This window comes from Paroedura picta, chromosome 1 (assembly GCF_049243985.1).
Source record: "Paroedura picta isolate Pp20150507F chromosome 1, Ppicta_v3.0, whole genome shotgun sequence".
Taxonomy (NCBI): domain Eukaryota; kingdom Metazoa; phylum Chordata; class Lepidosauria; order Squamata; family Gekkonidae; genus Paroedura; species Paroedura picta.
Window position 1 is genome coordinate 158,232,082 of NC_135369.1, and position 13,402 is coordinate 158,245,483.

A 13,402-nucleotide genomic window follows, 5' to 3' on the forward strand; every position below is an offset into this window, starting at 1 on the left:
GCCAACTCCAAATCCCACCATAATCACATTAATGAGATTAATCAGTGAATTAGCAGCAGTCAAATGTCAGGGTGGCAAGGAGGAATCCAACCAAGCTTGGTAATTAACTTTTGTGGGGGCAGGGAGAGAGAATCAAACGTATTATCTCTTATGGTTTTGTGTGTGTGTTTTAAAGAATTTTTATCTTTTTTCCACTCTCTCTTTACAATTCCTTCCAGCTTCCTCACAACTTAAAGGAGTGGGTAATAATAAACTCTGTATGACTCAAAATTGTTGTGAAGGATGAATTGTTAATTCCCCAGGATATTATAGCAGATGCCCATTGAGAAAACCAGTACTATTTAATACAGTCAATCAGTACAGTCTTTGGAGTGATGTGAATGGAGTTGTGTAAGGAGTAATATTGATACCAAAAGGGGTAAGAGACATTAATTTTAACAAAACTTTATTTATTAAAAAAAAGGTTCCAGTTAAACCACATTAGTAGGGGGGAATACATAGGAGTTAAATTTAAAAGGCAGAATTAATTTGAATGAAATAATTAAAACATTACATTAATATGGTCAGTCCAGACATTTCAATTTGCCAAAGAAATCAACCTGAGTACTAGTGAAATTGCTTTACACCTGAAATTCATCCCATCAGGAATATTGCATCCTTTAGAAACTTGCTCTGCATTGATTCATTTGGAACTGAACTTTTGTACAGGGGAGGGGGAATTCTTCATTGAACCTCTCCTTTCCAGCAAAATAATCTACTGCATATTTTGTCAGTTATGATGGAACACTGTTATTTAAAGTTTCAAACAATCACCTATGATTCTGATTTCTTATTAAAAGTTTATGTCTGATACAATTTTCAACTAAAGTTCAATAATGTATCCCAGAAAATACAATGCAAGGCAATTTGTTCTGTGAAGACCAATCTTTTAAAAATAGCAAATATAAATTCAACAAGATTCAGCTGAATAGTTTTCTTCCCTTTGCAGAAGAATAGTCCACCAATAATACCAAATAACTGACAGCATTTATTACTTAAATCACAATATTTATAACAAACTCTGCAAAACTAAAATTTTAATACAATATTTTTAGATTCCACTCTCTATTATTGAACCATGTAAGATGTCATTTAGCAAAGGTTAATTTTCACATGTTATGGCAACTCAGGTGTGTCACAACATACCCAAGTTATTGAACTTAAATATATGCATAAGTTTTATTCCAGCTTGTTGCACAACATGAATATTATTTAGTCTTTTGCTTTTTAGAGGCAAGTTTTGGGTAGGAAAAGTATCATCTATTTATGCTGGAGTAGCCCCATTAAAGTCAGCCTGCTTAAGAGCAAGTTGCAGTGTGAATCTAGTGGCATAGCTCAGGTTTATTTGAGTATCCCCTTGATGACCTGTCATATTGAAAGCAATCTGTGGTTACCCATGAACTTTCTGCTTCCCTTGTTTTCCTAGCAAACATGTAATGTACAGCATGCAGCAATTTGGTACAAAGGACAGGCTTTCTGTATGCAAGATAATGCTTTAAAAACATGCTGGACAGATTTCATCATCATATTACTTTAGAGTCCCATGCAGTTTCGACAATGGCAAGTCTGCTGAAAGAACTTGAAAAAAGCAAACTATGGAAGCCATAGATATAAAAGTGCTCAACAAAACCGAAGCAAAAGAATACTCCAGTCTTGTAAATATGCTTAGAGAATCAACCCCACAACGAACAATCCTCAATCGACAGCTGTAAGCATTTACCATTATAAACTAAGCACAGGAAAATCTCAACCACAGTAAAAGGGGGGGGGGGGGAGATACAAAAGCCTTAGCTTGCTGCAACTTTACACAGCCGAGGAGTAGAAGCATGCCATGGAGACCCCCGGAAAGGATGCCTTTCTTCATTGATTTAAAAAAAAAATGTAAGTATATATATATATAAACTTCCCATGTTCCAGAGACTTTAAAAAACAAGAAAGTAAAATGCACCCACCAACACTGAGTTTTAAACCGGGGGGAGGGGGACTGCGAGAAGACTGCAGGGAAAACAGCTCTCTCTCCCTCTCTCCCACTCTGTTCAGTGTGCCGAAGCTGGGGGGGGGGGGGGGGAGGATGTCGCCCAGGCAAGGATGACAAATTCAGAACGAAAGGCTAGCAGGCCTAAGGGATCTGTTTTACTTCCACATACATCCCCTAATGCACGCGCTCCCTCTCGTTCTCTCGGTATGCTTTCCCTCCCAATCCCCCTTTCCCTCCTCCCCTCCTGCGCTTTCTTTTTTTTTTTTTTAAACCAGCTCCAAATCCCCGGCATATGACCTTCTGTTAAATAGATAAAAAAAAATTGCTTATCAGTCATGCAAATAAGGCTGAATTCATTTTCCACAACAGATGGCCCCATAGATAATGATGATGGAAGAGAGAAAATTGAATGTCTCTCACAAGGTGGTCATGGCAACCGAGAAGGGAATAATATCAATAATAAGGCTCGCTGCATAATAAGGTTGTCAATCCCACAAATCAAAGTCTCCGACTAAATCAGGTAGCCCACCCCACTCCCAACCTTACTAGCTATCGGGGAAGGGGAGGGGGAGAGAAAGAAAAAGGAAAGAAAGACACCTTTAAAATAAATATATAAATAAAAACGACACCAAGCGCCAAGGGGCGGAGCGCTCAGTAGGTAATTCCGTCGAATTCTCCCACTCGAGGAGGTGGATCAAAGATCTCCCTGTCCCTCCCTTCAAATGTTCTTCTAATTTGTGTTTTATCGCATTATTTGGAGAGGGGGAGGTCTTTTCCTTAACGGATTCCCCCCCCCTAGCCCCCGCCTCCCTTTTTTGTACGACGAGGACGATATTTTGAACCAGGTCGCTGGCTGGAGCCCGCTCGCCCGCCTGGGCTCTGATGTCGAGTGGCACAATTGATGCAACAGCCGTTCGCCTCCGGCTTCCACCTTGGCTCCCAGGGGGCCAGCCTGCAAAATGAATCAGCAGTCATCCTGAGCAGACTGATTAAAATGAGAATGGCAAGGCACATGTCTGGGCGGAACCCGGGAGCCGAGCTGCCCGGGCGGCTGGCTGGTCTGGAAAAGCAAGCAGGCTGCTCGATATAGCTTTTGCTAATAATGGCTTCCTGCTTCCTCTCTCTCACACACACACACACTATGGGGGGGGGGGGTTCAGGGCTTCACCGTCATCAACCCTTTATACATAATGGGTCTGATTTTCTTCTCTCCATCTCTCCCCCCCCCCCTTAATTGTATATTGTTCAGAGTTACAATCTGTCAGGCTGACAAGCCGTTATTGTTAAAAAGACACGCTTTCTTTCCGGGGTTTTTCCTCCTCAAAATGTGCTGGAATACTAAAGCGAGGAATTAACAGGCGGCTAAAAGTGACTGCTCGCTATTAGCTGCGGAACACGTCGCCAGAGAAGCAGGAGCGAGCATTCCGAGAGGTTCATTTCATCTTCGCCTCTTCCTTATGCTCTGAAAATGTGATTACTGGAAATTAATTTCTCGCTCACTCGCTCGCCCTCTTCCCCCCCCTCCCCCGGTGTGCGCTTGCGCGTGGGTGCGCGTGGAGAGAGGGCGAACCGCGCTGCAAAGTGAAAAATCAACGCGGCGCTCTCGCCCGCCTCCCCCCGCCGTGTCCATAATAAGCATTTAGGATGGATGAAAGCCCAGGGAAGTCCTAAAGCGCAGTTATCTCATTGGATGATGAGAGGGCGGAGGAAACCCACATTTTAAAAATATCGCCATTCTGCCGATGGGGAGACCGTTTATTGCTGGAGGACTCGCGCTTTGTCTTCAAGACACCTCCTTCCCCAGTCCAGGATGCCTTCTTTTCCCCCCCTTTTTAAAAATAATCATTATATGTGGGGATGATTTGCTTCCCAGATCCCCACTTTGCAGCAGTGCTGTTGTGTTTTTTATTTCTCTCTCCCTCCCCCCCCCCCCCCCCATTAGCGTGCAAAATTCTTGCAGGAGCCGGGCGCCCGTTTCTACAGCGCCTCTGCATATTAGGCGGCCGCGCGCGCGCTCTCGGCCTGGGCGCGCCGGGCGTACCGGGGGCGCTTATGTGTGCCGCGTACACGCGCGGCCGCCTGCGCCCAGCTCTGCCTCTCTGACCGAATGCCAATTTCCACGCGCGCGTCTAAAACTGTCTCTCCTCTGCGCGAAACCCCAGCGGCGCGCCCGGCTTTTCTCTCCGGGTTGCCCGTTTGCGCAGCCCCAGCACGCTTCGCCGTCCTATTCCCAACCGCCCCCCCCCTTCCTTCCTTCCTTCCCTCCCTCCCTCCCTCCCTCGCCCTCCTGGCTCTGAAGCTGCCGCAGCGTGAATCAGAAATCAATGGGCGCTTCTCTAATGGAGCAGCCGAGCAGCCCGGCAGCTGCAGCGCAGACCCCACCAAAGGCGCAGCCACACAAAGGGAGAGCGGGTGACGTCTGGGCCGCTCTCCCCGCCGATTGGACACCGCATCGGATGTTCTGCGGAGCAAAGGACGGAAATCATTTACCGTCTGCTTATGATTTTTCTCCCCCTTAAAAAAAAGGCGGAGGGGAGGAGGGGGGGTGCTCGTATCCCCCCCGTCTCCGAGCAGCCGAGGGCTGGCTTCCCTTCGCCGTCAGGTTAGAAGCGGCGGCGAGCGAGGCCGAGGACCGGCGAGTGCGTCACGGGGGGGGGGGCGCAAGAGTCCCCCCTGGCGCGGAAACGGCCCTGGCGACGGAGCTCCGGATCCGCATTGCACCCGAGCGGGAGAGGAGAGGAGAGGGGAGGGGAGGCTCTTCCGGAGCGGTCGCCCCTCTCGGGCGCGTGTGAGACGCGAGGCGGGGCAGCCAGCAGGAGAGCCAGACACGAGGGACAGGCGGGAGGGGAGGGGAGGAACGCCACCTCGCCCCGCCGCCTGACGCGCTTGCTTGCCTTGCCGCCTTGACCGCCAGACCCCCGAGGAGGCAGCCCAGACCCCCACGGGCGCTGAGAGCCCGGATTCGCAACTCCCCTGAACGGCAACCCCAGGCTGGTGTTGCGGGCGGGGTGTGTGTGTGTGTGTGTGTCTGGGGGGGGCGAGCAAGCCCCCAGCGTCCCCTCCTCCTCCCCCCCCCGCCATAGCCCAGTGCCACCCGCCGCTGACCCTGACCCTCCCCGGCTCTCCCGACGGAGCGATTTCAGGGCAGCCGCAGCGAGACTGCAGCAAGCCGCCCGCCCGCCCGCCCCCCTCGACCTCCGCCTCCCTCTCCCCGAGGCCTGTCAATGCATTTCAGCTCCGGGATATTGACAGCAGCCGCCCTCGTCTCGGTCTGGCTCCAGTGAAGCATTGCGAGCCCTCCCCTCACCTCCCCCCGCCCCCGCGCCAGCTTCCTGCGCCTCTGACGGCGGGCCAGCCCCGCTCCGCACCGGGGGAGGGAGAGGGAGAGAGAGGCAGAAATCTCGGGAAATGAATGAATCATGAGGCCAGCTCGCAGAGACACAAGTCACCTCCCAGGCGGTGTGCGGCGCTTCTCTCTTATGCAATTTCTCCTGGAGGGGGGAAATCCACCTCGGGAAGAATAGATATATAACAGACGGAAGCCTCCTAGACTGCAGCATGTCTCCGGGAAAACAAGAGAGGCCAAGAGGCTCCCGTCCCTCTCCCGGTGATCATTTAGACCGCCGCAGTATTTCTTCCCTTCCCCCTCCCGCCCAACTTTCCAATTTCTCTTTACATTATTTATACCAGCTGTTTTCTCGGCTGCCCTTGGCACGAGGTTGCACATATATTAGCTGGTGTCTCCCTGAAGAGAGGCCGCCTGCCTCCCCCCCCCCCCCCGCCTGCCCTCTGCCTACTTAGTGCTCTAACCCCTTCCCCGTACTCGGCTCAGAGGAACAGCCAGGGAGGATTGTTTGTTTTGGCTCTGAGGTCATTTTGAGGAGCTACCAGGTTGAAATGAATGCAGACTCTGGACTTACCTGGAATACTGGGCAGCACCCCCCCACACACACACACACACACACATTTTTCTAGACCATTGTTTAATGCAGTTGGTATTCATAAGTGGTAGGGAAACCAGATTTTGTTGTTCAAGGAGGCAAGTCTGTTGTGGGGAAACCCCAGCACAGGACAGAGCAGAAGGCACAGGATGCTGCATACTTGTTAAGCTGATCTAGATCCTCACTGTCCCTCCAGAGCCATTTGGGGACATGGAATTTTATCCCATTTAGCACATCCGTGGTGACTGTGTGTGTTCTACTAGATTTCGGCTGCCTTCGCTATCATTGGAATGTGGAGGACCTTAGTTAATATATGGTTTAATTATCGACTTTTATCTGGAGAAATTAAAACCAGGAGGAAAAACTGGCCAGTTTTGATATTTAAAAGAGAATTGCTAAAGACCAACTGTAGTTTAGATCCTGGTCCACATGGTAGAACAGTCTTCTGAATCTGAGGAGGTAATGATATGACAAGTCAGGATACAATAACGCACATAGTTATCACAACTTGTAGATTTAGGCATCTGTTTTACTATTTCTTTACTTCTCTAAAATATTTATATACTGCTTTTCTGACAAGCATTCCAACTGTACAGATAGAAAAATAAATATTAAAGAAAATCAACAACAAGCAATACAACAGCAGGTCAATTAAAAAAAACCCTCTTTTAAATAATTCAGACTTTGTTGGATATGGGGGAGACCCTATTCATGTCCCCAATGGTCATGTGAATTGTTTCACTTATTTTAAACTGCAAGTGCAGAAATTCTGTCTGTCTGCAGAGCCCCAATGTTCTCAAGGACCTGCTGGCAAGGAGCAACTGCTTTAAAAACTTGCAGGCTTGAAAATACAATTATTGAACCTAGAGCATTGCTATGGGAATAAAAGGTGGGGGGAACCAAAGTTATTAATAGAAATTTATTAATTATTGGGACAACAAAACATATGTTATGATATTTACATGCAATAAAGAGAGTTGTATAGCAAAACAACGTTGTCTTTGAGTCCAGTAGCACTTAGAGTCCAACAGGATTTTCAGGGAATAGACCAGGGATCCCCGGCCAGCGGTGCATGGACCCCAGTTTCTACAGGAGCCCCAAAGTCCATTTATGCACTGGGAACTTCACTGCCCCAGCTCCCATGCAGGAGCACAAATTGGGGGCAGATGAGGCACACTGGGCCGAATGCTCCCTCGTGTGGGTGCAGGAAGAGGTGGGGCAACCTGCCACGACTAAAACTCCAGCCTGCAGCCCAGCATGAAACCTCCAGTGCATAAACGATCAAAGGGAGTCTGCAGCATTTCCCCTCCTGTCTTTATGGACTCAACCACGCTGGCAGGGGCTCCTGGGAATTGTAGTCCATAGGCATCTGGAGGGCCGCAGTTTGACTACCCCAGTTCCATAGTGTTAGTTCTCTCTCTGTATTTGTGCCTGGGAAGGGGCAGAGCATGCATGCTTACTCCGGCCTTAAACCGTCTCCTGTCTCTCCCCCTTCAGTCCTCCTCAAGACTGCCTGAATGCAGGTAATGATGTCACTTCTGGTGACATGCGATTGATGGGGGTGTGGCAGGGGTGTGTAGCCAGATGACATCACCTCCAGAGCTCCTTGAAGCCTGAAAAACAATTTCAGGGGTTCCTCCATGGTCAAAAGTTGGTCAAAAGTATGAACTTTCAAGTCAAAGCTTAGTTTGCCAGATACCCTTCATCAGAGTTTTCACACTCAAACATAAAAGTTTATACTGTAAAAATCTTGTTGGTCTCTAAGGTGTTACTGAATTTGAATTGAGCTGTTCCAATGCAATATAATAGCACCCGGACACCACCCGGACAGGGTGGACCTCCGGGACCCGGACAGGGCCACCTACATGGCTCTTTCAACTATATAAGAGCCACTTATGGTAAGGATGTGTACTGTACCTTCTTTTGAATTGTAAGTCACTGTGAGCTAACCTAGATGAGAGCAGTTGAAGTAATAAATAAATAATTAATATTCCTATTATATTGCCCCCCCTTGGCCCTCCTCACCTTTTTGCTGTCTCACCTTTGTCTGCCTTCTTTTTGTGCGTCTTACCTGCCTCACCTGCTGCTGGAAGAGGCGGAAGAGAGTAACACTTTATATACATCGCACTTCCGCCTGTCTATCCATTCAGGCAACCAATCCCCTTCCTCTGTATTCTGACACAGTTTAGAGGTCTCATGATGCCCACTAATTCCCCCCCGTCAAATTATACTTCTCTGTTGCAATTCCTATGCATATAATCATAGATACATAGTGCTTTGGAATGCCAACCCTTATGGGATCGCGAGTCGGCTTGTGCACAAAAGGCCCAATTCGGCTGCTTCAGCTTCAGCGCCCATGGAAGTCGATGGCTCCATTGACTATAATGGGAATGTTGGCATTCCCACCTTTCCTGGGGCCTGGGGGGGGGGGTTGAGGTGCAGCCTCCAATCTTTCCAGGTAGCTCCAGGAGGCTCTTCCCTGACTCCTCTCCAAATTTCAAAAATATTTTGTCCAGGGGGTCCACATCTAGGGGCTCTTGAAGAGGGTGCCCCCATCCCTCCATTATATCCAAATGGAGACAACTCTTTTTAGAGTGTTTTTTAGGGAGGTGAATCCATTATTTGAGATTCTCAGGGAAGTGCTTTAAAATGGAGGATGTGGCGATCAGTCAGCGGGCCAGATGCTGGATAAGGGCAACATCATGTGAAGGGGCTGGAATATTCAGCTTGGATTTGACTGGCATGATGCTACATTTAAAGGGTGTGGAAATCCCCCCAGTAATGGCTTGATATGGTAACCAATAAACTAAAAGTCTAAGCAGAATTAAGGTTCTGCTGCAGTGGGCATGGAAGAGAAGTCACTTGCACAGTTGATATTCAGCCTGTCAAATGCACACATTGGGAATGTTTATTTTCTCTCCCATTACGCATGTTGCTGCTCAGATGGCATCGGACATGTGTTAGTACATTATTAGGGAGTTACAGATCTTATCGGATTTAATTGATTGGGGTTAGTTTTATATCTTAACTAGCATCAAAGCCCATTTTAAGAAAATGGGTTTGAAAGGGAGAAGGGATAAGGGGCACAGATGGAGAAGGACGGAGAAGGGAGGGCCCAACTCCACCACTCCCCCCACCCCCGCAGCTTACCTGAGTCTGGCGTTCTGGGCTTGTGGAGGTGGAGAGGCCCCAGGCCACGGCACCAAGCTGCCCCTGGGTCCAGGAAGGGCTGTTGCAGTGGTGAGAGGCCTCAGCGGGCCCAGGGGCAGCGGAGAGGCCCCTCCCCGCCGAGTGCACGGGTCTGCGAGGCTGAGCGGGCCCCGGAGGAGTAGGTGCTGCATGTGCCTGCTCCAGGGGCCATGCCAATCTGGAAGCTGGGCGCATCCGGATTGGGATGCTCGGTTGGCTCCTGGAGGTGGGCGCTCCAGGGGCTGGCCCAATCTGGAGTGGCCTATTGACACAGACAGCACCTGGACACCACCTGGACAGGGACACCTCCGGGACCCGGACAGGGCCACCTACATGGCTCTTTCAACTACATAAGAGCCACTTATGGTAAGGATGTGTACTGTACCTTCTTTTGAATTGTAAGTCACTGTGAGCTAACCTAGATGAGAGCAGTGACAAATAAACTGAATTGAAGTAATAAATAAATAATTAATATTCCTAAAACAAAACCAGATTTCAACACGTGATTAATTTCTAAGTTGCACTATTGTAGCACATAGTAAACATGGCTGTCTGTAAATGGCAGTCAGAAAATTAAACTGGTTCCAACTGTAACAGTTGTCTGTGTCTGCCGAACAGACCACAGCTTCCCTCTGTCTAAGAAACCAGGGGGTGGTAAGCTTGTTTCTCAGTGCAATTCAAAGGATGGGTTTTGACCTAGGTACCTCCATATGAAATGTAGTGAGGAGTCTGTGAACCACTTTCTTTTCTAAGTAGAACACTGCCTATGGAATGCCACCAAGAGGCATGCTTGCCCATCCAGGTTGCTAATTTTTAGATTTCTACTATTTTTGAATTCTTGTGCAAGCCATATTTTTAATTTGTTAACTCACAGCTGCTGTCTTGGTCTTTTATCCTGGTTTGTATGTTATTTATACTCTGACTTTCAAACTGTGATTGTAAGTTTCCTTAGAAGACTTTAATGTCAGAATGACTATTTTTAATGAAATTTTAAAAGGATTTGGGAGTAATTCGAAAAAATGAAAATGTTGATTCTAGTTGGAATTAATAAGCTTATGGGCTGAACATCTACAGACATTGTGATTAATTTGTAACAGTAATGCATTTTAGTAGATATGAATGTGTGTGGTTTAATGGCAGGATGAATATATTACTGTAAATATCACACTATATTTACCAATGTCAGCTGTGTATTTAAATCTAAAACAATTACTCAACACATTGGGGCTTTTTGCACGCCTTCAAAATCGCACAATGGTTGCTAATTGAAAACGCTATTGATTTGCCATAACGCACGACGTCGTCGACAATCTGCCACACACCTGAAACCAATCTGCAAAAAGCGCTTCCTTGTAGCGCTTTCAGGGAAATCCCCAAAAGTGGATTCACCCTCCGGAAAGCGATACACTCCTGCAACCAATCTGCAACACTAGCGAAAAAGGCCTGTGCGTTAACATTGTTGCGGTTTCTACAAAGTCCCTCCCCCTGGCTCTCTTCTCTGATCTTCCAGCGAAGCGATCACCATTTTTTTTTCTCCGAGCGAGCGGGGATAAACGCACCAGCGAGCCTCTTTCTGTTTAGAGGCTTCCCTGGCTTCAGTCCTTCCCCTTTAGTCACTAAGCACAAACCACAGAAAAGCCCGTTTGCTGATGTATTTTCCCATTAATTTTTACACATTCATTCAGCCGAAAATCGGGCCCGTGAGGGGGGGGGGGGGATTTTTTTTTTCACTCGGAGGCAGCGTGGCAACGATCAAACGATCAAACGACAGCTCAAACACACCAGGCAGCTGGATGGGTCTCTCCGTTGCAACGAATCTACCCAGATTCGTTGCTATGGGTCTGTTTTTTTTTAAACCTTTCTTAAAGGGAAAGGGGCTGTTTGGGAGCATGCTAACGGCTGCCCATTGGCTGCTTGACGGCCAGGGGCGGGACAGCTCGGCAATAGCGCCTCCTTTCTAGCGATTTCTGCCGAGACCGGAAGCCTGTGGGAAATGCTACAAAACGCAACTGGATTCCACCAGAAAGGCAGGTATGCATAACGACGAATTCCACTACTTTAAATGGCGATTTTTCATTCAGTGACCAATTTGCAACAAAGATCCCGGTGCGTAAAGCCCCATTGATTGCAATCCACCAAAGTCTCTTTTGGCTTACACAATCTCTTGACTGATGGCTAAATGTTGGTTTGTTTGTTTCCATTCACTGTTATGGCAGCATTCGTTTAAGCTATGCTGCAGGACACTTTTGAACACTGAGGCCAGTGTTTTAAAATTAGATGGACTCCCATGTCCATCTAATTGATCTGATGCCTCACTCCCACCAGTAGAATAGTAGGATAGTTGTCTCCGGCTGGACGAAGGGAATAGGTAGTTAGTGGCTTTTTTTCGCCTGCCGCCTTGGTATTAATTGGTATTAAATGGCATTTATGAGGGAAATGATGGGGCTTAATTGTATTTTTATTCTTTTATTGCTTTGTAAACTGCCATGAGCCCAGTTGGGAATGGTGGTATATAAATTAAATAAATAAATAAATAAATAATAAATAAATAAATAAATAAATAAATAAATAAATAGAATTTTAAACTGGGAAAGGAGTTTGAGGTTGTTAATAAAATATAGTTTAAAGCTTAGGTTCTTGCAGAATATTTCCATGGATGGAAGGATATGCGTTCATAGGGTACGTCTCTTCCTTGGCAGCCTGAAATGTCCCCACCTATCCTATTCCTAGAGGTTCCTTTTCCCCAGAATCAAGATTTCAAAGGGCAATTCAGGCAACCATGGAAAGGGAAAAGCAAGAAATTTGAACTCCGTGAATCCAGCCCATGGTAATGCTCTAGGGCAGTGGTCCCCAATCTTTTTATCACCGGGGACCACTCAACGCTGGGGACCACTCACCGGGGACCACTCAACGCCTTTTACTGAGGCCCAGTGGGGGGGGTAGTTTACTCCTCTACTCTTAACCACTGCCCTAATGCTCTCTGATCGCTATGGTAATGTTTAAACATCCCTTCAAAATAAGATACAGACACGCCACAACAATGAAGTGTGTTGTAAAGGGCTGGGGGGGGATGAAGTAAAGGGCCGGCGGGGGGAGAAGGCGTCCTTCGGGGCCCACCTCCAAGTAGTCGAAGGACCACATGTGGTCCGCGGCCCACAGGTTGGGGATCGCTACTCTAGGGAATCTACACCAAAATTATAACACATATTTTTAAAGTTTTAAAAATCATGTTTTGAAAAAATGCTTTAAATAGTTTCTTTGATTCTATAAGTATTGTTTTCTTTATCTTGGCAAAGAAAAAATGTATTAAGAAAACCGAAGAACTGTTTTTTTAATATATCCCACTTTTCACTATCCAAAGGAGTCCCAGAGCTGCTTCCAACACCTTTCCCTGTAAGGTAGATATGCTGAGAGAGCTCTAAGAGAACTGCTGTATGAGAACAGCGCTAAGAGAACTATGAGTAGCCCAAGGTCATGTGGCTGGCTGCATGTGGAGGAGCGAGTAATCAAAACAGGATCTCCAGATTAGAGTCCACCACTTGTAACCACTACACACTGGCAAAAGACAAGTGCATTGCAAGTGTACCTATTTATACAATCTGCAGATGGACGTATAGATAGGAAGTATGGGAAGAGGAGAGGGGAAAATGCAAAAATATGAATGTGCTCGCATCCCAAGTAAGAAATTAAAGCAAATTAGAGTAAAGCCAGCAAAAAATATGTTTGCATATATACAACATGCAGATTTCATTTTCCTTCCAATTCAGTTTCATCTGTGTAATCCTCATGCTCATTAAGACAACTGGACTTCCTCTGCTGGATGTTTTCTAAGTAACAGAGACAACATGAGGATAAGAGAAGCACATGGGGGCAAAATTATCAGCTTCCGTGTGGATAAAAAAACACATTCTTGCATCTGGCTAAAAACAATGCAGCTTAACACGACACTTGCATACAAACAGGGGTATAATTTATGCCAAGCATGGGCCATGGTAGAGTCTGCAGTATTCCCAGCCTGTGTCTATGATCAAACAGAGCCAGAGCAGCATTGATGAGTGCCTCTGGTTCCCCAGACATCTGTCGGCTCGCTTTTTGATACCTCTGGCTCTTCCCACTGGCATTAGGATACTGGTGGAGACACATGGCAAAGAGAGAGAGAGAGAGAGAGAGAGAGAGAGAGAGAGAGAGAGAGAGTCAGGCCCTGCTCTTTCTAAGCAGACACAATTCCTGCAGGAACAGAGCTTCTTTATCCTCA

General features: G+C 47.1%; 1 long non-coding RNA gene across 1 annotated transcript in view; it reads right to left on the reverse strand.

The window, feature by feature from the left end:
* Window positions 1-8,002: 8,002 nt before the first annotated feature.
* LOC143845050 (uncharacterized) overlaps window positions 8,003-13,402 on the reverse strand; it is a 73,484-nt gene continuing 68,084 nt past the window's right edge. The window contains exon 4 of the long non-coding RNA XR_013234274.1: window positions 8,003-8,044. This is a non-coding gene — a long non-coding RNA (uncharacterized LOC143845050). The remainder of the gene's footprint in view (window positions 8,045-13,402) is intronic.